Genomic DNA, 2366 nt, shown 5'->3' with positions numbered 1-2366 from the left:
AGTAGCTAGGTCTTATGTTATTTTGACTAGAGCTCCACAGTATTTACATTGGGTTTTTTGTTGTTTATAATATTTTCTCCTTAACCTAGAAGCTATGGGACTTGGCAATAATATTCTATGCATTTTAATCTTTGGGTTTCCTTAAGGTGGTGATTGGTGGATTCTTTCAAATTTTACCCTTTGATCCTAGAATTTATGGGCTGTATTCCTTGTTAATTTCTTGGAGTGTGGTATACAAACACCTTTTTTGATCTTAACTTTCTGGAAGTCCAACTATTTATCCAACTCTCTCCTTGATCTATTTTCCAGGCCAGTTATTTTTGTGATTATGCATTTCATATTATCTTCTATTAGTTCACTCTTTTGAGTTTGTTATTATTTTTTTATTGTCTTAGGAAATCATTAGCTTCTTTTCCAGTACTAGTTCTTAATACATTATTTTCTTCCATGAGTTTCTGGATATCTTTTTTCAATTTGAATGATCTTTCATAATTTTCTTGCAATGCTCTTATTCTTTTTCTAATTTTTTTTCAGCCTCTTTCATTTGGTTTTTGAAGTCTTTTTAAACTCTTCCAAAAGCTCTTTTTGAACTTTGGGTCATTTATTGTATTTCTTTTCTATTTTGGAAGTAGGTGTTTTTACTTTACTGTCCCTGAGTTTGAGTCTTGATCTTTTCTGTCCTTGTAATAGCCATCTACAATTAGGTTCTTTCTCTGGTTTCAGCTTGTGTGTGTGTGTGTGTGTGTGTGTGTGTGTGTGTGTGTGTGTGTGTGTGTGTGTGTGTTTACCTAGGTCTTATTCAGTTTTTCCAGTTTTTATAGTCCAGAATTTGATGTAATCCCTGTCTGGCTCTAGCCCAGATCTGTGTTTGATTTTAGGTGTTCCAATCAGAGCCCACAGGCCATTCTGCCACTGTTGCTTCAAGCAACCAATCCACCTCCCTCTGGAGTCCTCAGGACCCCACTCTCCTGGGAGTGGCCACAGTTGACGGGCCCTCAGCAATCTCACTAACCCTCACTTGCTAGCAGTGATGCCTGATTGCCTGATGCCTGCTGACTCTATGGTGTCCACTCCTTCAATTCCCCAGCTGTGAACAGGGGGTGGGGTGAGGGGTGGAGCAGGGGTGTCAGGGTCCCTGGAGGCTATGCTTCAGATGACACAACAGTTCCCAGGACCCTATCCCTGAGGATTCCAGCGATCTCCTTGGGCAAGCTGGCTCATCAAACAAGGTGAGGTAGCTAATCTTGCCCTCTGGGGTTATTTTGTAGATTCCACAAAGTCTCTCTGGTTCCTGTCAGTCTTTCTCACTTTTAATGTTGATTTTGTGGAGTTATTTTTTGTTGTTTGTGGAAGGTATTAGGAAGAGGAAAAAACTTCATTTCCTACTAAGCCATCTTCCCTATATTATATTCCTAATGTAAGGATTATTTTTTAAATGACTGGAAAATACTTTGGAAATGGCTAGTACTCCAGTAGATAGAGTCAGGCATAGAGATTAGAGGTCCTGGGTTCAAATGTAACCTCAGACACTTTCTAGCTATGTCACCCTGATTGACTCATTTAACCTCAAATTGCTGAGGCCTGATCACTATTCTGCCTTGGAATGGATTCTTAGTGTTGAATCTAAGATAGAAGGTAAGGGTTTAAAAGTAAATAACGGAAAAAGAAAATTGCTATTACCTGCCTGGAATCCTTGGTAATTTTCTATTGACAAGAATGTTGGATTGACTAGAGAACTTAGCTCTACTCCTTAACGAGCAGCTGTTTTACCTCTTTGTTACTTAATTTCCCTCTTTGGATCACAGTGTCCTTATTTGTAAAATGATGACTGGCCTTTAAGATGTTCTCAAAGGTCTCTGATTCCTTTCTTTAATCTTATTAGAAAAGCTTTATAGCATTCATTCATCTTAACATTTCTATAGATCTGCCTTCATCTTGCCCCCTTTCAGATTTGAGACTCTGTTAGAGGCCCTGCATTTTTCTCCACACTCTGTATTCAACTTCAGCTAATAGGATAAGGCTATACTCTCCCTAGTGGGAGGGGGTGGTAGTAGTGATGGAACTCCTTCCTGGATGACAAGGTTTACCTTGGTCCCACCAGAGGCCTGGAATGGGATGGAGTGAGAGATGGGGTGATATAGCAACTAAATATCTCTCCTTCTTATATGATAGTTACAACTCATTTCTCCACTTTTTGTGGCTCCTCAATTGAAAAGAAAAACATCAAAGAGGAAATCCAGAAGAGGCTAACAATAAGCGTATGGCTTCCAAAGATGGCAGCCATACCTAGGTCCGACTAAGAGTAGCTGGAACAATTGTCCCTCACACCTCTCTCTCTTGCAACTTGATTCACATCTCCTAAATGG

Source organism: Monodelphis domestica, chromosome 4 (assembly GCF_027887165.1).
Source record: "Monodelphis domestica isolate mMonDom1 chromosome 4, mMonDom1.pri, whole genome shotgun sequence".
Classification (NCBI taxonomy): Eukaryota; Metazoa; Chordata; class Mammalia; order Didelphimorphia; family Didelphidae; genus Monodelphis; species Monodelphis domestica.
Note: the sequence above shows the minus strand (reverse complement) of the source record.